The sequence below is a fragment of the Halichoerus grypus genome, chromosome 1 (assembly GCF_964656455.1).
Source record: "Halichoerus grypus chromosome 1, mHalGry1.hap1.1, whole genome shotgun sequence".
Lineage (NCBI taxonomy): Eukaryota > Metazoa > Chordata > Mammalia > Carnivora > Phocidae > Halichoerus > Halichoerus grypus.
Window position 1 is genome coordinate 1,234,231 of NC_135712.1, and position 27,268 is coordinate 1,261,498.

A 27,268-nucleotide genomic window follows, 5' to 3' on the forward strand; every position below is an offset into this window, starting at 1 on the left:
CAGGCTCTTGGCAGCAACCTCAGACAGCAAGAGGGACGAGGTCCCCGCTCCACGCTGACCCCTCCCTCCGCTGACCCTGCCCGGAGCTCCTCCGGGAGCTGGGTCCGCAAGAGAGCCCCCGGCCCGGCCTTCGGGCGGGCGTCTGCTCGGGGCAGGGCCGGGAACCACAGGCCACCGAGGGCCGCCCTGGCCCACTTGCTCTCGGACACCCTACAACAGCCCCGAAGAGCCTGGCCCGGGGCCACCAATCTGTGGCAACCCCGGAACTTGTTCCCGTTCTTGTGGAGGAAGTTAGCCTCTGAGACATCTGCCAGCCGAAGACCCTGAGGGCGGGTGGTCCGCGCACCCCCGGGGCCCGGCGCCCTCGGGACGCCCCTCTCTCCATCTGGCCAGAGCCCGCGTGCCGGGCGCGAGTGGACGCTCTGCACTGTCCTGAGGGGATCCAACTTAACCCCAGAGCTGCTCAAGGGACCGAAGGCCACAGCGGCCGGTGTCGTGAGGGCAGAGCAGGATTACGGGGCCAGTCAATGCCGGAGGCGCCGGCCGCAGCAGGCTCCAGACAGACGTGGTCTCCCGGCCACCCCACCCCCCAGCCCGGGCCGCATGTAGAGCAGGAGCTCTGCCGCTTCTGGGAGCACGGGGCGGGGGGCTCTTCCAGGGACGGTCCCCGGGCCGCAGGAGAGGGGTCCCCATCCACACGAGGACCGCCGGGGACGGCCTCCCTCCCATCCCAACACCCCCACGGGTGAAGCACAGCAAGCACAGCACGCCAAGCACGGGGCCAGCGCTCTGCCTTTATCCCCCGAAGCTCGCGGGACACGGCCGCCAGCTCGCTTGCGCATGAACAACGGAGCCCAGAGACCCGACTCCCGGCGGAGCCCAGAGACGGCAGAGCCAGGAGGCAGCCGGCACTCACACGGACTGCCCGGCTCGCCCATGCACACTCACACCTGCTCACACCGTCACGCACACGGCCTCACCACCACATTCCAGCCCAGCTCCCACGTCCCCCCAACACCCCGTCTTCCCCAGGCTCTGGCAGGGTCTCAGCCCACCCTCCCCGGGGCTGGGTTCAGCAGCGTGGCCGCTGTGACGTGTCCCCAACTGTCCCCAGCCCAGAGCACCGAGGATGCAATCAGTCAGCTACCGTCCAAAGGGCAGGGCCCGGCTGCTGGGGTCAGAACTCGGAACACTGTGTCCCCTCTGCAAAGGGGGGCATTCCATATGCAAACATCTGTGCTAGGCCTCGTTCCCAGTGTTAATCCCCACCATGCTCAGAATTCTTAGAAATCACTAACGTGATTTTATGCCTAAAAGTGTCTCTAATGTGATCTTATGCCTAAAAGTGTCTCCGGAAAATCTCAGGACAGAAATTCCAAAGGCTCTGTCCCTTCTCCCACGCACCCAGGCGCGTCCGACGGAGGGTGGCTCCCTCGTCTGTCCAGGTGGCCCTGGGCCCTCAGCTACTCCCTGGAGCCACTCGCCAGTGGGGCTGGCCCCGCACCCACTGGCTCAGCTCGCCCCCCAGGCTGAACCAGGGACCGAGGTCGCACGAGGAGGGACAGCAGTGCCCCCACGCTCGTGCCCACACCGCAACCCAGCAGGGTGCCCCTCCACCCTCCACGCCCCACCCACACCCTCCTACTCCAGACCTCGCCCTTCCTGCCGCCCTCCAGAGGCCACCGTCCCCTCAAAGCACTGCTAGAGCACCATTCCATCAACCTGCTCGGAACACGCCAGTGCGGCTCGTCCCCAGGACTCTGCTCCCCCCAGGGAGCAAGCCACCATGGTGCTGCCATGCGAGCCTCTTCCACACACACCACACGCACTCACACTCATGCGTGCACATGCGTGCACGTTCCCAAGCACACACACACGCTCACTCACATGCACTCACACGTGTTCACACACTTTACACCCTCACTCACACATGCCATGTTCATATGCAAACTCACACGTGCACCTACACCCCGCACACGCACACGCGTGCTCGTATGCAGACAGCAGCTCCCAGAAAGCACCGCGGTGTCTGCTCCTCCAGCTGTGGCCACAACAGGCCCCTTCCCCAGCCCAGCTCCTGGGGGACACGCGCTGCCGGGTCTGGACCCTGCCGCTCCGATGGGAGCTCCGTGTAAAGGCTCTTGTCTGGCTCCTACCACTGGGGCCGGTGCTTGTTGCTGAGGTTCGATAATCACCCCACGTCGCCTGTGGGGACAGAGAAGCAAGGGACTCCCATTTAAAGATCAGTAGGTCAGGTGCTACATTTCTGAAAGCACTTGGTTCCCTGAGGCCCCAAGCCCAGAAGCCACTCCTTATGGTCCATGCAAACCGCCCCAGCTGATGGACGCTGGGTCCTCGCCGCAGAATCCAGCCCCTGCCGCCACGACCCACACCCGAATGCCCCATCAGGCCAGGAGGTCCAATGCCCACTTGGGCAGCTCCAGCCCGAGCCTTGGGGAACAGGGTTTGGCCCCCCAACTTGGTGATGCTGAGTCAGGACTCTGGGCGTCTATGAGCACCGAGGCTCCCTCCCAGCAGCCCCAGAACACCCCTCTGCAGCCCCCAGCCCCCAGCACCGGCTCCCAATGAGGCACCGACCCTGAGGCCGGCGGCCAACACGCGGGTCTCCTGCTGGCGCCATGACCCAAGTCGCTCCCTACAAAGTGTCCCAACCTGTGTTTCCCTGGGACTGAAAACTGAAAGTCTACAGGGAAAAGCAGCCCCTCTCTCCGAGCACCCCAGTGCCCCCCAAGAGACAAAGAAGAGGAACCCCCCCAGGGATGGCTCAGCACTCGGGTCAATGTGGCCGGAAGAAGCCCCCCAGGGCAGCAGAGCAGCCCCCCGGATAAAGGTCCAGAAGGCTGACGGGAGGAATCAGGACAGACCCGGAGGTGAGGGTGCACAGGCTGGGGGAGACGGTTCAGGCGGCATGGTGACCTGGCTCCCACCCCAGCATGTTCACACGGCCATCACAGAGGCATTTCCTACACGCAGGAAGGTTTCCCGGGGCTGCCCCCAGAAGCCCAGAGCCCCGTGCCCGCTCTGCCCTCCCCTCCGCGGGCAGCCGGGGCGGGTTCGGGGCGTCCGAGCTGCCATTGAGGCCCTGCGTGGGACGGGCCACCTCACACCCCTTCCGGATGGAGAGCACGTGTGGACCCGCCGGATCCCCACGGTGGCGAGACGCACCCCTGCCTCCCGCCCTGCCTCCCACCGGGGGTTTGTTCCGTCTTGTTGGCCTGTCTGGTTTGGATTCCTGAATAATGCGGTCTTTTATTTTCATTTTTGAAAAAACACAAACACCCACACGTGAACCAAGAAAATTGGCTCTCCGAGGAACGGGAGGATGATGCTGCCTCGGAACTTCAGGGCATGGCTTTCGGGGCGCTCACCTGTCAGAAACCCTCCCACCATGACCTCCGACACCACCTTCACGCTGAGGCCCCAAGTCCCCTCCGGCCGGGCCTCCCGGAGCTGCCCACAGTGGGGCCCCTCCTCCACGACTGTCTCCCCAAGACCCTGCTGGCTCAGGGAGCCCTGGGGCTCTCTCTCCTGCCCCTGCCCAAGGCCAGCCCCGGCGCGTGTCCCCCAGCCTCCAAGGAGCAGACCCGGGCGCCCAAGCTCCCCGCACCCACTGCCCAGGGACCCGCTCCCAGGTGGCCACACACACATCCAGTGAAGGTCCCTCCACTGTGGACACATTTCCGGCTCTTTCGAAATGAAAACATGACTTTTCATCTTTCTGTGGTGCAACTGGTTTATAATTGCCTAATACACCTAGACGCTCTGCCTAAACTCTACTTCTCATGGTGACTTTTTCGAGCACGATGATAAAAGACGCAGCAGCTCCCGAGATGCCCACTGAAGGCGCTGCTGCTGCGGAGGGGCTGACCGGCCAGCTCCACGCGGGCCCCCGGCTGGGCCCTGCACTGGCCTCTCCCAGCCATAGCCCGGCCTCGGGGCTGCCGTCCAGATGAAGGGGCATGAGGTGGCCGGGCAGCCAGGGCCAGGTCAAGGCCCACAGGCACCTGCCCTTCCTGGTGGGCACTCGGTCACCCGAGGACCCCGCCTGGTTCCACTGCCCCGTGGGAGCACACAAACCCCCAAACCGAAGACGACGGCAACATTGCAACACCCCGTCTGATTTCTAACCACCAGGATGTGCGATCCACCTTCTCCAATCAGTCCTTGGAGTGTGGTTCAAACTCCCTCCCTCCCGTGTGCGGAGAGCAGAGACCCCCATATTCACGCCCCCCCGTGACACGGCTGACACAGCCCAACATTTCCACAGCCCATGGGATGCGAAGAACCATCCCCAGCCTGCAAACCCAAATCCCTCTGCGGGTGGCATGAAGCCCAAGAGAACCCTGTCGGCTCCTAGGGAGTGCCTAGCCCTACCCAGCACGCGGCTGGCCATCACCCCCACGCTGGCCTGAGGGTGACAGAAACATACAGGAGACCCTGGGCCTCCCGGGGGGGGTCCGTACGGCCTAGCCCCCCAGAGCCCACCCTTGGAAGCGACCCTGGCCAGTGCAGGGCAACTGTTGGGAAGGACGGTCAGCGGACGTGAGATGCGGTCGGAGAGCAGAGACTCACCAGGATCAAGGGTCACGGGGAAAACGCGCCCTGTCAGCTCAGCCTGGCCGCAGCGGCCACCCCGTCCACCGCTTCCCACCTCCGGATGGAAGGCCCGCGGGAGGGCACTTGCCGAAGCCTGAATCCAAACATGGGGAAGCAGCTGGACAAGTCAGACCGGGGGGCATTGCACGGGACAGCAGGCTGGACTCCGCACAGATGTCCACATCGGGAAAGAGGAGGAGGGAGGGGGTCCAGAGCAAGGAGGCGGAGGAAACGGCCAGCAGGGACAGCGCGCAGGCCTCGACCTTCCAGGGCCGCCGGCTCCGTAAAGGACAGCACAGGGACCCTGGAGCACGTCTGAGAGAGGACCGACGTCACTGGGCACGTCCCTGCTCTAGGACAAGCACATGGAAGTGCCCGGGCAGCGGTCAGGATGCTGCCACTCACTTTAACCAAGAAGTGAGTGTGTGCATGCATGTGGGGTGTGTGCTATGCACGTGCACACACACGGATGTGTGCTGTGTGTGCGTGTACGTGGATGCTCCTGCATGTGCACGCAGACGTGGACTGGGGAGAGCTGGAAACGTGGCGAGTGTTAACAGCCAGCAAAGCGTGGTGCAGGGGTGCGTGAGTGAGCACAGCACTCACCTCCCCTCCTTCCTGTGCGTTTGAAATGCAAACAGAGATTTCTTTCTGCCTTCGTTCGTCTTGGGTGCCCTCTGTGGGCTTCACCTCGGGAAATCAGGCGACCCGGTGGGTGTTTGTCCCCTGAGCCATCACACCCCCTCTCTTACCCAACGTTATAACTTAAAGTTCACTTACGCAGAGCAAAACAGCTGAATTGCTCGCAAGACTCCACGGGACTTGCACCAGCGCCACAGAGCGCATATTTTTACAGACTCTAAAAACTCTTCCAAGACCCAAGGTGCCTCCCACTTTGTTCGTTTCCGAGATTGTTTTGGCCCTGCTGGTGCCTTGAAGTTCCATATGGGTATCAGAATCAGCTTGCGGGTTCCAACGGGAAGTCAGCGGGGTCCCCGGCAGGGTCGGCTCGGCAGACCGTTCCGGAGTGATGCCATCTTAACAGTGGGAAGTCTTCCGATTCACAAACACCGAGTGTTTCTCCATTTATTAGATCTTCCTTCACTTCTCTCGACACTGTTTTCAACTTCCAGAGTGTAAGTTTTGCACTCCTTTTTGTTAAATTTATTCCTAAGTATTTTACTCTTTTTGTGCTTTTGTAGATGGATTTTTTACTTAATTTCATTTTTGGATCATTCATTACAAGTATATAGAAATTCAATTGATTTTTCACGTTGATCGTGTATCTTGCAGCTTACTGAACTTATTAGCTGTTACCGTTTTTGCGTGGATTCCTTAGGACTCCGCATCTCTATGACCGTGTGGTCTGTGAACAGAGTACGGTGTACAATGGAAGTGGTGAGTGGGGGCATCCTTGTCTCGTGCATGGTCTTGGGGGGACACATCCGGCCTCCCACCAGTAGATGCCTTTTATAGGGTTCAGGAAGCTCCCTCTGTTCCTAGTTTCTTGAGGGTTTTTATCACAAGAGGGTGTTGGATTTCATCAAATGCCTTTTCATTGAGATGACCACATCATTTTATTCTTTATTCCACGGATATAGCGCATTACAGATGCTAAACCAGCCTTGCGTGTCTGGGACGGAGCCCACTGGTTGTGGTGTACGGTCGCTCTTCTTCGCTGCTGGTTTTGGTTTGCTAGTCCTTAGGGATGTGTGTGTCCACATTTACAACTGGTACTGGACCATAGTTTTCTTTCTTGGGACATCTGGGTCTGGCTTTGGAGTCTAGGTAGCACTGGCCTCATAAAATCAGCCGGGAACTGTTTCCCCATTTTATTTTTTAAGAGTTTCTGAATATCTGGTTTTAATTCTTTAACTGTTTGGTAGAATTCGGCAGCAAAGCCGGGCTTTTCTTTACATGGGTAACTTTGGATTATCAAATCAATCTCCTTTAACGGTTACAGATCTATTCAAATTGTCTCTTTCTCTTAAGTCTCAATAGCTTGTGTCTTTCTAGGAATTTGCCAATTCCCTCTAAGTTATCCAATTTGTTGACATAACTGTTCGTCATTAGGTTAGAACATGGTACAGGGTGCAAACAGAGCTGGAGGACCCACACTTCTCAATTTCAAATCTTACTATGAGGCTATGGTAAGCGAGGCCGTGTAGTGCTGGCCCGAGGCTGGACATGTGGGGCAGTGGAACAATGCATACATCACTGGTCAAGAAGACCAAGATCATCCAGGGAAGGAATGGTATTTTTTTAAAGATTTTATTTATTTATTTGACAGAGAGACAGTGAGAGAGAGAGCACAAGCAGGGGGAGTGGGAGAGGGAGAAGCAGGCTTCCCGCCAAGCAGGGAGCCAGATGCGGGGCTCGATCCCAGGACCCTGGGACCATGACCTGAGCCGAAGGCAGATGCTTAGTGACTGAGCCACCCAGGCATTCCAAGAATAGTATTTCAAGAAAGAGAGCTGGAACAACTAGACATTCACAGGGGAGAGAATGAAGTGGACCCCTACCTCACACCATATACAAAAAGTAGCTTCAAATGGATCAAAGACCTGAATGTAAGAGCTACAACCATAAAACTCTTAGAAGAAAACACAGGAATAAATCTCCATGACCTTGGACTTAGCCAAAGAGTCTTAGATATGATGTCAAAAGCCTAAGCAACAAGGGGCAAAAATAAATTGGACTAAATCAAACTTTAAAACCTTCGTGCTTCAAAGGACACCATCAAGAAACTGAAAAGACAACCCACAAAATGGAAGAAGATATTTGCAAATCATATATCTGATAAGGGACCTGTATCTAGAATATGTCAAGACTGGCTACAACCCAACAATAAAAAGACACGTCATCCAATTAAAAAGTTGGCCAAGAATCTGAATAGACATTTCTCCAAGGAAGACATGCACATAGCCGGCAGGCACACGAAGAGATGCTCGGTAGCATCAGTCATCAGGGAAATGCGGAGTGAGACCATGTGGGATACACTTCACACCCACCAGCACGGCTAGAATCAAAGGGCAGAGCATAAGCAGTGGTGGTGGGCAGCGGAGAAGTCAGACCTCGTGCGCTGTTGGCAGGAAGGTAAACTGGTGCAGCCCCCAAGGAAAGGGTCTGGCAGGTCCTCAAATCATGAAACACAGAGCTACCCTGTGTCCAAAAATCCCACTCGGGAAACAGACCCAAGAGAAATGAAAGCACATGCCCGCACGAGGACAGGCACACGAATGTTTACACCAGCAGTATTCATGATGGTCAAAAGGTGGAAACAACCCCGTCCACGCCATGAGTATCGCCCAGCCCCAAGAAGGAGCAGAGCCGTGACCCCGCCACCACAGCCCAACCTCGGGAACGTCCTGCTGAGCGGGACCAGCAGGTTCCATTTACACCATGTACCCAGAGCACAGAAACCCGCCAACGCAAGTTTGTGGTTGTTCGGGGCTGGGGTGACGGTGACGGGGTCGCTCCCAGGCCACCCTGATGACAGTGGGGACTTACACAATATTCATCACTGAACTGTGCGCTGTGTCAATTACACCCAAATGAAGGCGTTTTGAAAAAGAACGGAGTTGATGCCATGTCTTGAAACCACACGGTCTTAAATCAGACGCTGTGTGATCTCTATGTATTTGTTAGTGGGATTGGTTTTTCCCACACATTTGATGACAGTGATTCCTTCCTTCATAAATTCCTGCGTACCTTCACTCGGTTTTCTAAGGGAGTATTTACCACTTTTTTTAAAATTAGGGATGTGGAGCCGGGGTCACCTCTGCCGCTAGGTGGTTTCCAAGTTCACTGCTGGCCTCTTTCGAGACGCACGGGGACTTTACTTCCAGCAAAGCAAGCCTCCTGCCGACTCCGTCTGCGCGCCCTGGCGCCTGGCTCATCTGCGCGCCCTGGCGCCTCGCTCCTCCGCAGAGCCACGCTCCGTCTGCTCCGCCCCGCGAGGGCCGCTCACTCTGATGGGGCGCTCTGGGGTCCTAGTCCACGTCCTAGCAAAGCTGAGACTCCCAGCCTCCTACGGCCACGTGCATTTGACAGTCGGAAACCCGCAGCGGGCAGCGGCTAGGGGCCCCACACCATCGCCTGTGCATTAACCCTTCACTTCCTAGGGACGTATTCTTTTTTCATTCATTCAACAAATATACACTGAGCTCCCCCTGGGCGTCCAGCCCTGCTCTGGGCACTGACGAGGCGTCAGCTACGGTGCGGGAAGGTCCGCGGCAAAGTGGACACAGAGGGCAGACAGGTGACCGCCGCAGGATGTGGGACAGAGGGAAGACAACGCAAGCATGTCCCCCACAGAAGGACACCGAATTCTAGCTCAGCCGCCCACGAGGGGGACGGGCAGCCTCCGCCAGCCTGCGGGAGGGACAGTCCCCACTCTGGGAGTCTTGAGGGCCACCATGAGGCCTGTTTCGCAGGCTATTTACCCAGAGCAGAGTCCCCCATGCCTGCCATTGAAGTGTTTTTCTGGGAATGGGGCCACACGGCCGGTGTTTCACACAAAGGCTCTTGACCCAGGAAATTAATGTTTGACTAGTGTTTTCACCGGAGCGTCCTGGGGGCCTGGCATCCAGAGCGTCCATCACTGTGCGGTTCCTCAGCAGCATGGAGAGACAGTGATTCATCCCCACAACCCCAAATACAGGCACAGCACGGCGCCTGGCCCTGGACCTCCCAGGACCCCAGGGGACACCTCGGGAGGACCTGGTGCCCCGGCGGGGGGACCAGGGGCGGCAGGGGGAGGGGTCTCGGCACCTCAGGGCAGGGGTTGTGGGGGGCAAAAAGGGAGATGATGTGGAGAACCTACAGAACCTTTTAAGCCGTGAACAGTCCGATTAGTTTTTAAGGGTTTGGCGGGTTGCTCATTAACTGGATTTTTAATGGAAGGCTGGAGGGCAGGCTCACGAGGCCAGGTTCCCATGGGGAGGGGAGGGGGAAGTGGCTGACCTGTTCGGTCCCCCCGATCCGTGGTGACCACGCTCCAGTCTGATCGGGGCAATGGGTCAAGCACCTCCTATGTGCCAACACCCCAAATCCGCCAATACCCTCGAGGTCCCACACCGTGATCCCAGCCCCCGTGCCTGGCCAGGGCAGTGTGGCTGATGGGGGTCCCTAGACCCACTCCTGACCACAGGCCACCATGAGGACAATACCCGGGGCTGCTCCCTGCCCTGATCTCCAGATGCACAGCAAGGATCCAGAAATAGCCACGTCACAGAGAAGAACGCACGGGGCGTGGAGGTGTGCACCCAGCACATGATGGGTGTTTCTGCCATGGACACAGAGGGCGGGCAGCGGGGGCGGGGTACACAACCCTGTGTAGGCAGGTTACCCCCAAACCCCAACATGCACCTGACTCAGCGCTCCTGACCCGGCAGACCTGACCGGCGCCATACTCCGGGCTCGTACCACGGCAGCTGGGCAGGAAGCCCACCGGCCGCAGCTCCCGCTTCTCAATTCCACGTCCACCCCAGTGGCCGGATGCTCCCACGATGGCGGGACTCGCTCAGTCCACGGAGCCGTGCCCTCAGGAAGCGAAGGACCTGCAGGGCGGTGGCCCAGCTTGTGTCTGCCTCCCACCCTCCCAGTTTGGGCAAGCTCGTCGGCAGGAGGGTGGACAGCAGTGCCGCCCGATGCATGACGACAGGCTGGAGGCCACGGAGGGTGCGGGTGGGAGAGCCTGCCAGGCAGGAGGACATGGGCGAGGACGTGCTCTGGGAGCAGGGGCGTCCCCGTGGGTGTGTGACCACATTCACTGAGAGCAGAATGTGAGTTTTGTCCTTGTTCTTGTCATACTAGGGTTTTCTAGTTTGGGGTTTTGAGGGGGCAGTTTGGGTAGTTATAAAGACAAAACTCACAAATAAGAATAAAGGAGAAAAAGATCAAGGTACAGGAACTGAGAAATCCAGTGGTTTTGCTTCAGGCGTGTCCATGCTGGGTGGGCAGCGTCCAGTGGCAGCCCCAAGGTGACCTGGTGGCGCCCAGGGAGGGTCCGGCCCATGCGAGCGTGCCTGAGACCACAGGATTTCGAGGACGGGCGTGTGCATCTCTCTGGGATGGCCCGGTGTTCAGGCACGGCCGGAACTAGCCTTGGGCTGGGCCCTCCTTGGGCTTGGACAGTCCTCCAGGTCAGCCCTGGCCCAGCCACCCCCCACCTGGACCCTGCATGTCCTCCTTGGGAGCCGCTTCCAGCTGGGGTTGAGTGACGGCCCCACAGGGCTCCGCAGGGTGGCGGGCAGGTGAGGGTGGTGGCCAGGCCGGGGCGCTGGGGTTCCCAAGCTCTCCCAGGAGGACGCGCCGGGGTGTCCTTCCTACACGGCTGGGTCACAGGCTGACATCCACCATCACGGGGGGCCCACGGGTGGTAGGAGAGATGAAGCGTCAGAGATACCGCAGCAGGTGGGATGGTGGCCTCAAAAATATGCCTAAAGCCTCACGGAGCCTGTGACTGCCATAGTTGGGGAAAAGGGTCTTGCAGACGCAATGAGTCAGGGACCTCGAGGAGCCCATCCTGCACTAGGATGGGCTAAACCCAACGACAGGTGTCCTTATGAGGGACCGAGGAGGACAGAGGGGAAGCCACATGAAGATGGAGGCAGAGATGGGAGGGATGTGGCCACAAGCCAGGGAACCTGGGGCCCTAGGATCTGGACGAGGCAGGAAGGATGCCCCCTGGAAAGGAGTGTAACCCTGGGACACCTTGACCTCAGACCTCTGGGCTCCGCACTGAGAGAAGACAGATTTCTGTTGTTGTAGGGCTCTGCTCTGTGGTAGTATGTGACGACAACCCCGGGACTCCTCCCGACACCTAAGGATCCACAGGGAGCAGTACAGGGGCCAGGGGTCAGGCCGAGGGGCAGGGAGCAGCAACACCCACCCCAGAGCTGTCCTGAGCAGTTGGGGGACTGGTGCCCTCGTCTGCTGTGGAAACGGCTCTTGGCTGGTGTGGGTGTGCTGCCTGAGGGGGACACGGCAGAAACTGGTGGAGGACGCCCACAGAGGACCAACCCAGCCCCAAGGGGAACGCCCACGGAGCACCCACCCAGCCCCACTGAGCACGCCCACCGAGCACCCGCCCAGCCCCACTGAGCACGCCCACGGAGCACCCGCCCACGCCCCCAGCCCCACGGAGGACACCCACGGAGGACCAACCCAGCCCCACGGGGGGCGCCCACGGAGCACCCGCCCAGCCCCACTGAGCACGCCCACGGAGCACCCACCCAGCCCCACAGGGAACGCCCACGGAGCACCCACCCAGCCCCACGGAGGACGCCCACGGAGCACCCGCCCAGCCCCACGGAGGACGCCCACGGAGCACCTGCCCAGCCCCACTGAGCACGCCCACGGAGCACCCACCCAGCCCCACTGAGCACGCCCATGGAGCACCCACCTACCCCCCCAGCCCCACGGAGGACACCCACTGAGGACCAACCCAGCCCCACGGGGGACGCCCACGGAGCACCCACCCAGCCCCACAGGGAACGCCCACGGAGCACCCACCCAGCCCCACTGAGCACGCCCACGGAGCACCCGCCCAGCCCCACTGAGCACGCCCACGGAGCACCCGCCCAGCCCCACTGAGCACGCCCACGGAGCACCCGCCCAGCCCCACTGAGCACGCCCACGGAGCACCCACCCACCCCCCCAGCCCCACGGAGGACACCCACGGAGGACCAACCCAGCCCCACGGGGGACGCCCACAGAGCACCCACCCAGCCCCATGGGGAACGCCCACGGAGCACCCACCCAGCCTCGCGGAGGACGCCCACGGAGCACCCGCCCTGCCCCACTGAGCACGGCCACGGAGCATCCCCCAGCCCCATGGAGGATGCCCACGGAGCACCCACCAGCCCCACGGAGGACGCCCACGGAGCACCCACCAAGCCCCATGGAGGACGCCCACAGAGCACCCCCCCAGCCCCACGGAGGACGCCCACGGAGCACCCCCCCAGCCCCACGGAGGATGCCCATGGAGCACCCCCCAGCCCCACGGAGGACGCCCACGAAGCACCCGCCCAGCCCCACAGAGGACACCCACAGAGCACCCCCCAGCCCCACGGAGGACGCCCACGGAGCACCCACCAGCCCCACGGAGGATGCCCACGGAGCACCCACTCAGCCCCACGGAGGACGCCCACGGAGCACCCACCAAGCCCCACGGAGGACGCCCACAGAGCACCCCCCCAGCCCCACGGAGGACGCCCACGGAGGACGCCCACGGAGCACCCCCCCAGCCCCACGGAGGACGCCCACGGAGGACGCCCACGGAGCACCCACCGAGCCCCACGGAGGACGCCCACGAAGCACCCGCCCAGCCCCACAGAGGACACCCACGGAGCACCCCCCAGCCCCACGGAGGACGCCCATTGAGCACCCCCCAGCCCCATGGAGGACGCCCACGGAGCACACAGTGCTCGGCTGGCCTCTGGCTGGCTTCCGTGGCAATGTTGTGCAGGAGAATTGGAGAGAATCGGACGCCTTGTCCAGGCTGCCCAGGTCCCTGGACAAAGCGGGGAGGAAGCTCCTGTCACCACTGCCACAGGACCCTGACTCTCCTACACGGACCTTGGCCAGGAGTGAGTGGCCTGTGGTCTCAGCCTGGCCGCGGCCGCCCACTAGGGTCAGCGCAATGTGCCCTATGCCCCACTCTGGCCTCGGCCCCCGGGTCCGGGTCCTGGCCCTGCTCTGGGACGTCGGGAAAGTGGGGGAGACGCAGGCCACGGGGCCCCACAGACGCAGGCTGAAGCAAGTCCCATGTGCTCCTTCGGAAAACTTTGCCCGGAGAATGCTGGGAGATACGAGAGTGACAGACGCCCCGAGAACTGGCTGGGACCCCAGCGCTGGCTCTCCTGTCTCAGCTCTGATTCTGGAGGCAGGGACAGGGAAGCAGAGGGCGGGCGTGCCCACCACTCCAGGAGGATGTGGGAACGTGCAGACACCCAGGCTCGTAACCATAAAAACGCCGCAGCGGCCCTTCCAGCTGCCTCAGTCCCGGCCCGGGCTGGCGTCTGCCCTCCTCACACACCTGCGCTGAGTTTACCTCCCGGCTCTGGGGCTGTTTATGTCTCTTGTGTGTATTTATTTCCCATCTTTACTCAAATAAGCTGGTGTTTTCTGACTTGGGAAGGCAAGAGAAACAGAATCCCCCGTGGGTCACGTGGAAGAGCCCTGTCTGCCACTGGCATGGTGCTGAAATGGGACTGTGTCCCCGGATTCTAGCCCCCTGCTCTTCATCCCCGCCCGAGGCGTGCAGCCTGGCTCCCAGCGGGTGTCCAGTGCTCTCCCCCTGTCCCTCTGACACCCGCCCCCGGAGCACTGTTGCACAAGAAGGTGGAATGAACTGCAGGAAACGTGGCTCTCTACATGAACGAAGCCTGGTCCCCCGCATCCCACCCCCAGGAAGAGGACTTGTGTGCTTCCCACACCAGCCCCCGAGTGGGGCACACAGAGGGGGCTCTGCCCTCCCACTCACGCCACACGCACTCAACACACCGAGCCCCACCCAGGACCTGCAGGGGAGGCCAGGCCACCTCCTGTGGGCACCTCCCACCCGAGAAAAAGAAAGCCGTTTTTGTCCTGCATGATAAACCAGGTGGGGTGACAGGAAGGGAAACGCATCCAAGGACATGGGGGGGAGGGGCATTCGATGGCATGGGGTGGGGGGGTAGGCGGAGGCTGGCCGTGGTCCCCAGCCTGGGCAGCCTACCGGCCCCTTGCACAGAGAGCAGGGGGCCTGCCCGGGGCCACCACGCAGGCCTGCTCCACAGGCCAGGGAACCACGGGGCACCATCACCCGACACGACCCCCGTGGCTTGCTTCTGGCGGCCTCGCTAAGCCCCCATGGAACAGCACAGCTGGGACCACGTGATCAATCGCACCCAGAACGCAGGGAACATAACTGGGACAGAAGCTGGGGCCATCACGGTCACAGAACGGACCGCTGTGCTCGGAGCTCCGCGTCTGTGTCCACCTGCGGGAGGTCGGGGAAACGGGCGGCGGCCGTCCTCCAGCACCACCCCCACGGGGCTGCCTCCTGCCTGCTCGCCCCCGCCCGCGGCTACACAGGGTGCCCCGTGGAGGGAGTGCCACGTGGAAGGGGCAGGGCCAGAGGGCCACCAGCTAGCCCGCGAGTCTGCGTTTGCACAGGAAAGCGGCCCAGACACCCTTGTCTACCCTGCTCGGATTTTCACTCTGGCTGAACGCGGCGGGGGCTGCAATCCCCTCCACAGGCCTGTACCCAGAGCCGGGGTGTTGAGTGTACCGCCTACGGGGCCTCCTTCGAGCGGTCACCCTCAGGTAATGCTGCCCCTCCACATCCCGAGCCCCACATGCTTCAAACGCCCCAAACCGTCCAAAGTGGCCACAGCGGGAAGAAATCATGCCCTGTTCCTGGACCAGCTGGAAACCCCCAGCCGTGGACACTGGGATCCGCCCTGTGCCTGAGGACCCCGGGCCCCGCCCACGGCACGCTGTCAAACCCCACCGGCCAGCAGGGGGAGCCACAGACCACGCAGACCTCTGGCTCCTCCAGCCCAGGGGGGCCTGCAGTCAGCAAGAAACTTCCCTTTTTAGGGCGACAGATTTTCTTAAATTGTAGAAGTAATGCACATATTGCAAGAGATGAAGGCCTGGGAAGTAAAAGTTAACCCCTCCTCACACTTGGCTCTCATCCACCCACATGTACACCAGAGCTGCCCTTACACAGAAATCCAATGGTGTTCCCTGCCGCCCGGGACCCGCCTGCACTGGGGGCTCCCCCCGCAGAGCTGATGCGTGTGCGCGATGGGGGAGGGGCTCAGACGGTGCTCTCTGCATCCCCAGATCCGCCTGCACTGGGGGCTCCCCCTGCAGAGCTGATGCGTGTGCGTGATGGGGGAGGGGCTCAGACGGTGCTCCCTGCATCCCCAGATCCGCCTGCACTGGGGGATGCCCCCGCAGAGCTGATGCGTGTGCGTGATGGGGGAGGGGCTCAGACAGTGCTCCCTGCATCCCCAGATCCGCCTGCACTGGGGGCTCCCCCCGCAGAGCTGATGCGTGTGCGTGATGGGGGAGGGGCTCAGACAGTGCTCCCTGCATCCCCAGATCCGCCTGCACTGGGGGCTCCCCCTGCAGAGCTGGTGCGTGTGCGTGATGGGGGAGGGGCTCAGACGGTGCTCCCTGCATCCCTGGACCCGCCTGCACTGGGGGCTCCCCCCACAGAGCTGATGCGTGTGAGTGATGGGGGAGGGGCTCAGACGGTGCTCCCTGCATCCCTGGACCCGCCTGCACTGGGGGCTCCCCTGCAGAGCTGATGCATGTGCGTGATGGGGGAGGGGCTCAGACGGTGCTCCCTGCATCCCTGGACCCGCCTGCACTGGGGGCTCCCCTGCAGAGCTGATGTATGTGCGTGATGGGGGAGGGGCTCAGACGGTGCTCCCTGCATCCCCAGACCCGCCTGCACCGGGGCCTCCCCCCACAGATCTGATACACGGCGGTGGCCGGCCATTCACGGCGGGCTTCCCGATGTGCGGGTGCACGAGGCCAGGACTGCGAGCTACGTGGGCAACGGCAGGACACACGGACGGACAGACACTGAGCATGCATCTCAGCGCCCTGCACTGTGGGTTTGTGGACCCAGCTCTGCACACGCTGACACGGAGGCCGGGCGGCTCTCAGGAGCGCTGGGTCAGCCGTCTGGAATTTATTTTATGTCTGGTCACACGTGGGGGCGTCTGTTGTCTGCCGCTGTGTGGACACCTGCTGGTGCCATCAAGAAGCAAACCAGTCTTTCCACGAGAATAACAACGCCACTTCCCCCACTTCACACCACGTCACCGCGAAGCGAGGCTGGGCCGGGTGCCCCGCTGTCCTGCGTGGGCAGTGAACACCGCGGGCGTCGGGCCAGTGGAAGGCCCAGCTGAGAGGGAGCGGGTGGGGCGTGGGTGACAGGCTCCCCACCTCCGGAACTCGGCATTGGAACAAGCCCAAACCCCCGCTGACCAGAGGCACCGGGGCGGACACCTTCAGTTCCAACCACCCCTTCCTGTCTGCAGCCTGGAGAGCGGCCTCGGTCCATGGCTTCAGCCCAGCCAGCGTCCAACCACGGCCACCGTGTTGGCTGGTGAAAGCCCTTCTCCTTCAGGATGAAGCTGGAAATGGATATTCCATTAAACTTAAAGGCACAAGAAATGTGGTCCACAGGACATTATAAAATGGAGCACAGATTCATCTGAAGATGGAGTGCTGGGCACACACCCCCTCCCCACCCCAGCCCCGGCTCCCACGGGTGCTGCGCACCCCTGCCGCATCTCCCCTGGGGTCTTCCCGACCGCGCAGCTCCCGGACGCGACCCCACACACCGCACAGGGAAGCCCACGGCCAGAAGCAGTTAGCACTCAAGCTGGTCCTTCACCGAGCAGGATTTTAGCTGAATTCCCTTTGAAAACATTCTTTCTCAGCAAGGGCCCCAATTGTCCTGGAGTTAGAGAGTGTCCCCTTGGAGAAGAGCGGGGCCCAGGGTACCTCTCACTGGGCCCCCCGCCCTGCGGCTCCACGTGAGGCAGGTCTGGCCCCCTGAGGCGCCTCTCAAGGCCTGGATGTCAGGAGGGGTCCCCGGGTTACAGAAGGGACGTGGATTCACTTCCCGATTAACAATCGCACACCCATCCAGGGGGCCCCGGAGGACATCGGGGGGGGACACCAAGGAGACCCACTAGGTCCCCACAGTGCCTCAGCCCCGGGCCAGAACCGACTGCTTCCCTGGTGGGAGCCTCCCCATCTGTCCCCACACTCAAGCTCACACTTCCCGCTCCCTGTTCCCCACCTCCAGACCCTGCCCACCCCACCGGGCTCACCTACACCCCCCAAAACCGACCAGATGTCCCTCCCAAACCTAGCCATCCGTTCCTGCCTGCAGCCCCCACCTATGATGTGGTGCGGTCAGGGGCAGGGCTGTGGGCCTCACCCCTGCACCCCGCCTGGTGCTCGGGTCCATGCTGATGCTCCCTCTGCCAGGATGGGGAGCACCACAGTCCCCCACACTCACCAAGGATGGGGCCGGCCTTCCCACATGGCCCTGTGGCCACAGCTGAACTCTGGATGCGGGTCCAACAGTGAGCCTCTGCACCCAGCCCGACCACCCGGCCACGGACCCAGCCTCGGACCAAACTGCCCAGTCTGGGGATGCTGGGGAGGGGCTAGGTTCCCTGGCTGGAAGCGGCCCCCAACCCCTGGACACAGGGCCACTGAGGAGACGCGTCCACCCCTTTCCTCCCCCTCCCACCCTCTTGCTGCTCCACCCCACGTCCTGAGACCCATACCTGCTAATCCGCCTGCTCGTGGCCCTCCACCCCGGGTGTGCGCCAGCTCCTCTCCCGCCTTGTGCTCCCAGGACGCACCCCACTGCCCACCTCCCTCTGGAACACCACATGGGCGGGACACCCCCTCCTCGATGAACTCCCCTCCCCTGACGAGGGTTTTCACACCCTGAGCTCTTCTCAAACTGCAGCCTGTCTGTGTAACATGAACAATGGCAACAGCAAAGCTTCAGACTCCAGAATGGGCTGTTCAAAGGCCCTGGGGTCGATCCAGTCCAGAGCAGCTCCAGCACGACCTGATGGAGATGCCTGGAGATGATCTGAGCGTGTGCAGGAGACACCTCCACCTCCAGGCGCTGACCCCCCAGGCCCCCGGCCAGGGTGTGGCGCAGCCCCCATCTCTTCCCCAGCGGCCAGCCTGTCCCTGGGACACACCCCAAACCACCTGCATGAAACAAACAGTTGGTAAGAATGAGCTGAAGTTCTGTCTCTCGCTCCCTCTGGGTTTCTTCTCCTCTTCGACTTTAAATGTTGTCCTGGCAGCCCTTCCGTCAACGCCACACACGGGCAGTCCTCCTCGACTGTGAGGCATGGAGGCCAGAACTGCCGCCGTCGCCCCGGGAGAGCGTGAGGGGACCCTGCATGGACGCGTGAACCGTGGCTTGGAGTCGAAGGGAGCAGCCCTGCCTTCGGGTTGAGGGCAGAGGGGTCAGGAGCCGGCAGCCCCATCGCCGCATGGGGACAGGCTGCCGTCCCGCCCTCCGACGCCTGGCGTCAAAGGGCAGAAGCCACTCCGAGTTTCCGCGATGCTCGCCCGTGGCACTGGGGGGCTCTGGAGGGATGCCCGCCCCCAGCTAAATGCTTCTCCGCACCATCCAGACCCCCGCACGGCCATCCTACGGCCAGCGCCTCAGCGAGCCCGTCCCCAGGGGGAAACGGCGGCACGGAGGAGATGCCCGAGTCCCTGAGTCACACTCCAGAGACGGGGCCATCGCTGCGCGGAGCAGAGAACACAAGGGCTGAGGTGCCCCCAGACGCTGCCCGCTGCCTCAGCCCTCAGACGGCCACCCTAAGTCCTCTTGCAGACGGACGCCTCTCGTGAAGACAAACGGATGGGAGGTCACGAAGGTCTCGGTGAATGGGTGTCCTTGCGGGCCTGGACGGGACAGGGTCGGTCTGATGAGCCCGCAAAGGCCCCAGGGCTTCCCGGCCCTCCCGTCTCCCAGGAGGGGCCTCGGCCGCTGCGGCTCCCACTCGCGGGAACCAGGACGGTGCAGACACACTCGGCAGGCAGCCCCGACCTGGTGGTTCTAAGTCTGCTAAGAAAATACTTACAAAAGTAAAGGATTGCTTTTTTTTTTAAGAAACTGAATGAAATGCTCCACCGTCCAAACTTCCTACGGACATCTGAACACACTGGACGTGCTTCTCTCTCCTTGTTCTTCCAGGACCCTCGAGGGTCAACAGAAACGCACATTCCGGAGAATCTGACCCCTTCAAAACGAAACCATTGTTGTTGTTTTCTTTGGTTAAACTTTTAAGTCACGTTTCAAAGGGGATTAACATCTGTGCAAGCTGTTGGTTTTCTCCAGACGCTTCCTGGTGTTTTCCCACAGGGTCATCTCGGCGAAGGGGACGGGTGCCCTCCAGGGGGCACGTCCCAGGGTGGCTCCATGGCACATTCGGCAAAACTTCGGAAGTCAGGTGGGCAGCCGGGGCTCGTCCTGGGTGTCCGTCGGTGAAGGAGTGGGCCGGCTCCGGGCAGAGGGGACGAGACGGCTCCCTTCCCGGGGGCCCCTTCAGAAGTCCCAAGTCTTCACACGGGCGCCGAGACAGGGAGCTCATCCCAGAAACCATGCGTGGCGGATGGAGTACAGGACGGCAGAGCCTCAGGGGGCTGTCGCGGGGAGCCCACCCTGGGGAGCCCACTGCTCAGCCCTTGACACAGCCCGGTCCTTGAGCAAGCTCACAGGGGGTCCCTCCCCCCATCCTGGTGCTTCTCCCTGGGCTGACCTGCCGCCCTCGCCCGGGGCTCCCCACCCTGTAGGATGCCCTCCCACCTGGAGGCCATGACCCTCCACTCAGGGGCCCAGGTCCAGAAAACAGAGGAGGCACCCTGACCCCTGGTATTTGCCCCATTCACAGCTGACAGCAAGCTGACTGGAGCGTCCCCCGAAGACATGAAGGGTGGGGCCCCCGAGGCCTTTGATGAAGGCCTCCTGCCATGGACCCAGAGTCCAGAGTCAGCTGGGCATCGGGGGGGCAGCCCAGCATGCCACCTCCCTCAACGTCCAGCTTTGCTCACCCCCGGCCAGCTCCTTCTGTCCTCAGGAGCCCCCCGACTGCGTCTGAAAACCTCACAGAGCCGGTGGGGGGCTGCCCGGGGCGGGGGGCTCGGGGAAAATTCTGTGGGGTCTGGAAAAGCATCAGCACAGCTCCTGGGGCCTTGACCACGTCACCATCCTCTGGGGCGTCAGGAACCCCCATCGGAATGCCCCCGCCCCCATGCCATCGGGCCTGGCCTCCACCCCCAGGCCTGGCCGCCGTGTGGGGCGGGTCCCGCCTCCGCGGCCGGGCGGGGCAATGGGGGTGAGTCTGCACACAGCAGGGGCTCACTGGAGGTCTCTGCAAACACCTCCTGCGGCCCTGGACCCCAGCAAGCAGGAACTTGAGAGCCCGGAGCTCTGTTCTGTCTCAGACCCCCTCCCAGGCCCGCCTGACAGCCCAGATAAGCCGCTATGAATGGAATGTGACCTCCGCCTGGATGTCAGCCCCCAGCGTGCAAATAAATCACCTGGAAGAGAAACAGCCCGGCGCCTGCTGGACAGAGCAGTCACGCGCAGGTTACGGCTGGTGCGCTGTGAGGTGTGGCCGTCCCCCCACGCTCCCGTTTCTGCCTCGGTCGCCCACCGCCCGGCAGACCCGCGTGGGGACTGTTGGCGCCGCAGAGCCCCGTGATCGCGGCTTCCGGCCGGCCAGTGCCCCTCACAGGCTGCCTGATGGAAGTGCTCAGGGCCAGGGGCGGCTGCCAGGCCATAAAAGGTCTCTCCGTGTGGTCTTCGCCTAGAAATAAAAGCAAATTCACCGACGAACCGCCAGACCTGAGGCCAAGATGAGCCCTCTCCACATTCTTGGGCTTCCAGTGGCTTAGGCAGCCACCCACGTTCTCCATCTGCCTTTGTAACCAGACCCGGGGTCACCAGCAGTGACCCCGAGCCCGCCCTGCGCAGACCCAGCCCCCTTCCCTGCGGCCCACGCAGGCGCAGGGAGGGCAGAAACCCTGGGCGCCCCACCTGGGACCCTCTCGGGGAACCAGGCAGGTGGCTGAGGCCCCTCCTTCTGCCACGTTAGTGGATTCGGTCGTCGGTGCCACAGGAGGGCAAACTGACAGGAGCTGCGGGGACCGCCCACCTGCTCCAAACCTCAGCTCGGGGTCCCCACGGATGGAGAGGCCTGGCACACGCAGTCACACAACCAGGGCCCGCGGGCCACACCGCCCCTCACGGGAGGCGGCCAGCAGCCGTCCTGGGGAGTGTGGGCGCAGGGCCGGGGAGCAGCTGCCGTGGGTGGGCGTGCCCTCCTGAGAATCTTCCAGAACCACGTGACTGCCATGTGACGTTGTCACTAAATGTTCCTGAATCGCTGACTTTAAAATGGTTAACTTTATGCTATGTGAATTTAACCCCCCAAAACGGTAAGAATCCAATTGCTCCGACCTACAGAAGTTAGAGCTCATGACATGCGTGGAGATGGCCCACCTCATGTCCTGGGGTCTCTGGACCTCCGTCCCGGTCCCTACCCGTGCCGGTGGGCCAAAGTCAACCTGCCTTCCCACAGGCTGTCAGCCCTGATCGGGGAAGCCGCCCCATCACGCAGCCCATGCAAGTACAGGGCCTCACCCCCCACCGGCTCCCCAAGCTCCAAGGGCCCCTGCCCAGACCCCGCACAACAGGGCACGAAGTACCCTCGGCGGTGCTCGTGGAGGGACGGGGTGGGGGGCAGCCAGGAGGGCTGCATGGGGGAGGTGGTGTGAGTGGTGTCCTGGGCTCCCAAGACGGTGCTGGGAAGCAGCCTGCACCGCGGATGCCCCAGGGCCGTGAGTCACTGTGCCTCGTTAGTCAGACCTGAGCTCACAGCCCAGGTGTGAGCCCGCATCCCTGAGGCCTTGGATTCCTGAGGCCTCGCCCCCTCTGTGCCCAGCCACAGGCCCAGCACTCCCCAAGTCAGAGTGAACTGTCAGCTGGGCAACCGAAACCGGACCCCAGAACCCAGCGGGACTCAGGGCAGGGAGCAGCACTGGACACTCCGGGCCCGAGACCACAACCCCACATCAAGAGGGCAAAGTGAAACATTTTCGACTCAGGGCAACTCACCCCGCATCAGCCCAAAACCCTAGCAGGCCTCCCAGAGCCTCCTGCCAGGCACAGCTGGGCTGTCCCGACATGCAGGCAGACGGGTGAGGTCACGGCCAGGATGGGCGAGGGGCAAGAGGGGGCCTGCCCGGGAGAGGCGGTGCACGGCCCACGGGCTCGGCGCCCTTGCCAGGAAGGTCCCAGCCAGCGCTCGTGTAGGGTCAGGGGTCTTGGGCCACAGGAGGCCGTCAGGCCAGAGGACGAAAAACCTTTTGGGCCGCTCGTGGGTGAGGGGGGATCCTGACCCACACCCTGGGGTCCACACCTAGAAGTGAGTGGGGGTCACTGGCAGGGAGGGGTTGGGAGTCTCTGGGAAGGTTGTGCACCCGTAAGAGGAAGAAGGGCAGCTGGCAGGGGACGTCGCATTTCGATGTGAGCGCTCTGGTGTTCACACCAGACCCCACGGGGTCCAGGTGTGTCAGCCGCCCCCGGCCGCTTGCAGATGCTCTAAACCCCGGTTTCAAACCCGCATACACTCCCCACAGGCATGGGATGTCGGGGATGCGCTGTTCTGGCAGCCCTGCGGGTAGCAGGCTCGCTCCCCTGCATGCTGAGCACCCTCTCAGTGTGGTGAGGGCAGCTCCCTCCTCCGGCATTCCCAGGTCCCAGCGGGCCCCAAGGTCCAGTCCTCCGTCCTCCGGGAGCCGAGAGCCCCTGCAAGGAGGGGGCAGCCAGGGAGAGCTCCACACCGGGGAAGAAGGCGACCTTACTTACGTCCAGGAAGCTGGAGTCCTCACCAACAGGCACCTTGCCCGCGGACAGCAGGCAAAGCCCAGCAGACGAGCCGCCCAGACCGGGAGCTGGGGGCCCTTGCTCTGCACCCAGCTGCTCCAGAGGCGGACCTCAAAGCCGCAAAGCCTCGGTGCACTTGGAGACCTCCTCCGGCAAGCTGCAGCGGCCACTGCTCTTTCTGCGTGGTCACTGGGCCTGGCCCGTGTGGGGCCCTAACGGCCCGGCTTGCGGCAGTTTGCTCCGGCGGACGAGGCGTCCCCAAGCCCTGCTGCTGCACCCCTTCCCGGTCCTCACATACCGTCCACGGATGGGCCAGCCGGGCTCGGGACAGGGGAGGTGACACTGTGTCCCCCCAGCACCTGGGGTCACAGACGCCCCTCACCCGAAAACACAGCCTGGGCCCTGCTCCCCGCTGGGGGCTGAGCGTCCGCCCGCGAGCTGGGCCAGCCGGGGTTCCCAGCCCGTCGCTGCCCACTGGCCGCACCAGGAGCTCAGCTGGGCCCCCCACCCCCACCCCCCGCGGGAGCCACCCTGCAAAGTAACTGCTCGGGGTTTACGTCCACGTCCGGGCGAGGCGCCCGCACCCACACGGTTCTCCCCTGGTTCCCGTTACCGAGACAGCAGGGTCCACTGCCCCGTGAGGGTGTGCAGACACAAATCTAGGTGGATGATGAGTCCTAACTCTCTATGGAGCACCCAGCCTGCCCCGTGCCCTCCTCTCCCCTCCCCGTCCTGCTTCCGCTCTCAATGTCAGGAGGACCCAAATCAAATGGAACCAAGTTCCCATCGGGGCCCAGCTACATCCTCCGGGGCCCAGGAAGGGCCCCCAGCCCCCTCCATCTATTCTGTAAAACCTCGAGCCGTCTGGTCACCTGGGAAGCCCCCCACTGTCACGCCCACACTGAGCCCTCAGGGGGGCCGTTTCCTTGCAGGCACCATGTCTGGATCCTGGGACTCTGTGCCTTCCCGGGACAAGGAACCGTGCCGGGGAAGGCAGGGAGGCGGGACATGCCCAGGGGACCTGGGGCTTCAGGAACAGGAGTGCGGTGAGCGGCCAAGCCCCTCCTGCCAGGCTCCATCCCCGCCAGGCGCCCCTCTCTCTGAGAGAGAGCTGTGGGATCCGAACAAGCTGAGAAACCAAGAAGTCACAGGGCCAGGGTCACACACCATGAGGTCCGGGGGCCAGCCCTTCCCAAAGGGACGGTAAAACCAAGAGCCTCCAGCAGCAGCCTCTGCATGTGCGGGAAGTTCCAGCACAGAGCCCCTGACCTGCTTCCGTGAGCCAGCTGCCGCGGGGCCGCGGGCCCTGCCCTGTGACCCTCAGGGACGCCCCGGAACTGAGCAGCACCTGATCCCCCGCCGGCGCCGGCCGCCGCCTCCTGGAGGCCGCCTGAGACCCTCCGGAGAGCCTGGGGCTGCCTGTGGCCACCAAAATGGGCAGTCACGAGGCAGGAAGGGGGACAGACAGGCTGGGCGGGGCTCCGTGGGAGGCAAGCCGTGTCCGTGAGCATCAGCCCTGGGGGACCCTCCCACACAGGACGCAGCGAATGTGGATTTGCTCCGATTGCTCCTCGGACGCCCTTCGAACGGCCATGAGGTGTTCACTGTGCTACTATGCACGTCAGACCAGGCCCCTGGGGGGGAGGCGGCCTGCCCGGCCCCTCAGGGGCTGTCCTCCCCACCGGCTGCCCACTGTCCCTGGCCTAGGTGCCTCCTAGGCAGACGGCCGGCTAGGCTCCGCCTGCAGACGCCCAGCGTCCACGCCAGTCCCGCTCACGTCGTTCCATCTTGGATTCCAACTCAGAGTCTGGGAGAGCCGGCATGTCCAGCCACTGCCCGTGGGGACAACGCCGCAGAGCCTGGTCCCGACACGGCCCCGAGGTCCACCTCCAGACCACGCAGCCAGTGGGAGGGCACCTTCCCGCCGCGTGTCCACAAGACATCTGGCGAAGATGAAGCTATTCTTCCAAAGGGGGGGTGCCCCGTCAGGCCCGACGTGTTAATGTTTGACCATGCCCGAGATCATTAACTCAGCGCTAACCTAGTGACTCGAGGGCCACGGGGTGGGGGAAGTGTCCGTGCCGCGAGGCAGCCGCTGCTGACCTGGGCTGACCCTGCAGAGCCAGGGACTCAGAGGTCCGCCGTCCTGAAGGAAGTCGGAGGTGCACACCGCCCATCCCAGTGGAAACGGGTGGCCCCCGGGGTCCCCTCCTGCCTGGGAAACACCAGCGGGTGAAGGCTCCCACATCCTTCTCTCTTCAAGTCACCTGAGCCCGTTCCTGGAGGAGCGAGGGTGACCGGAGCCTCCGTAGGCACCCACAGCCAGCAAGGGGACTCAGGGGCTTGGTGACCCCCAGATGAAAGCAGCCATCCTCAACCCTCCACATTCAGGGACCGACTTCCAAACGGGGTCGGCCCCAGGGGTAAGGGAACAGTAGCAGGGGCGGTGGGCCCCTTGAGCCTCTAGAACGCACGCAGCAGGCCTCTCCCCGTGGCTGGGGCAGGGAGTCCGTCAGCGGTCCCGTGCCCTGAGACACAACCCTGTGTGAGTGTGCGGGGCACACGCGTGACTGCGTGGGGGGCACGTGTGTGAGCGTGTTGGGTGGGAGGGAGCGAGGACCCCCACACCCCCGAACGGGACACGCCCGGGGACAGAGGGAGCGGCAGCAGGAGCTGAGTGACCGGCAGCCTCCACGCAGACACCGCAGCCCACGTACCGCTGGCGAAAGGCTTGGGAATTCCAGAGGCGCGGTCACCCTGAGCAGGCCGGCGCCCCTGCGCCTGAGGGAGACCGTGATGGGCATGGCGTCTGCTGTGTCCTGTGAAAGCAGGTCCCCGGCCCGGGGGCGGAGAGGCCTGGCAGCCTGCTTCCCGGAGCTGCCTGGAGGGAGGGTCTCGAGTAAGAGGGCACCGCGCGTGCCGCTGACGGTAAAACGGCCGGAGCGTGGACGCAGACCGGGGTTTGCCCCCGATGACCCTTGTAGGCGAGTTGGGAGCCTTTCCTCATCTGGCGGACATGGGGACGGAGCTGTGGCGCGGATCCCCCCGGCGCACTGGGCCGCACCAAACGGCCTGGCTTCCAGGAAGGAGGGGGTGCACCAGCGAATGGCCCCCCACCCCACCGCCCCTCTGGGCTGGGCTGGACGGGGGGTGTGGGGAGCACCAGCCCGCAGAGGCCCCAAGCCCACCGCCGACAGGTGGAGGGGACAACTTGTTACCGCCGCTTTGCCGCCCTCGTGCGGGCTGGGCCGCCGCGTCCTGTGCAGTGGGGCTCCCTCCACTTACGACAAACCCCGGCCAGGTGACCACCCCGCTGCTCAACCTGCCCAGACTCGTGCTTCCTGGGACAGCTGTCGCCATGTCCTGGGGCCGACGCACAGACCTCGGCTCCGCCGTGTGGCCCCTCCACATGCGGTACGTGATTTACAGTTTCGGTGAGGGGCGCCTGGGGGGCTCCGTCGGTGACGCGTCTGCCTTCGGCTCAGGTCATGATCCCGGGGTCCTGGGATGGAGCCCCACGTCGGGCTCCCTGCTCGGCGGGGAGCCTGCTTCTCCCCCTGCCCCTCCCCCGTTCTACTTTCTCTGTCTCTCTCTCATACAGATAAATAACATCTTTAAAATAATAATAATAATAAAATTTCAGTGAGGACGAACATAAGGCCTGCAAACACTTCCCGGGACAACGTCCAGTCTTGCCCAGAGCCTGTCTGTCTGTCCATCTGTCCTCAGGGGAGGCCTCGGAGGGAGCTGAGCACCCCAAGCTCAGGTACCAACACCCCCAGGACAGAGTGGGAACCAGCGCAGGTACCCCGGGGGCTCGCGGGGAGCTGTAGAGGCCAGGCCCACAGTGTGGGGGGCGCACGTGAGAAGCAGGGATGAGCCATCATCCAGGAGAAAGGCAGGACCTGCACGTGGCACGGCAGGAACCAGGCCACGGGAGCAGGGCCCACACGCGGCCACGCCCAGCTGCCAGCTGAGAATGTGGCTCCCCCAGTTCCTGGGTCCTGGGAGCCGTGGCCCCTGCTCCCCGAGTCCTGCACCGCTGTCTCGTCCCCCACTGCTGGCCCCAGAAGGTTCCGGAGGGCGGCGGGAGTGGGCCTTGGGGAATGCCACCCCCGCCCGCCCGCCCTAATCCTGTTGTTGGGATACCCGCAGGGGAAGAAACGCAAGCATGCTGGATTAGTGTCTGGACAG

At 63.0% G+C, this 27,268-nt stretch overlaps 1 protein-coding gene across 1 annotated transcript in view; it reads right to left on the reverse strand.

Annotated features, from left to right (window-relative positions):
• The window catches only part of COL18A1 (collagen type XVIII alpha 1 chain), a 93,636-nt gene that overhangs the window by 53,682 nt on the left and 12,686 nt on the right, over nucleotides 1–27,268 (reverse strand). The gene's annotated exons all lie outside the window — the stretch shown is intronic.